Below are 256 nucleotides of genomic sequence, written 5' to 3'. Positions count from 1 at the left end.
CAGTTATACGTTATTAATTTACTAGAGCCTAATAGATACAAATCATGCTTGAAAATTCCGTCAATTTAAGATCGTGCGTTAATGACGTTAGTTGGGAAAGGAATCTCGGTGTCTGGCTGTTTTCTGGAGGAAGGCCCTTCGCAGATCAGCCCAAAGTCTAAACAGTATGTATACTTAAGGCCATTCTACTTCTTGGTTCACGACAGCCCACAATGTCTCAGCTCAGCCAGGAGAGAACCTGTTGGACCTGCTGGTC

General features: G+C 43.8%; 1 long non-coding RNA gene across 1 annotated transcript in view; it reads left to right on the top strand.

Annotated features, from left to right (window-relative positions):
• Positions 1 to 256, top strand: part of LOC119592290 — a 14,333-nt gene that overhangs the window by 673 nt on the left and 13,404 nt on the right. The window lies entirely within an intron of this gene.

The sequence above is a fragment of the Penaeus monodon genome, chromosome 30 (genome assembly GCF_015228065.2).
Source record: "Penaeus monodon isolate SGIC_2016 chromosome 30, NSTDA_Pmon_1, whole genome shotgun sequence".
NCBI classification, from domain to species: Eukaryota; Metazoa; Arthropoda; class Malacostraca; order Decapoda; family Penaeidae; genus Penaeus; species Penaeus monodon.
This window is presented reverse-complemented; position numbering and strand designations above follow the sequence as displayed.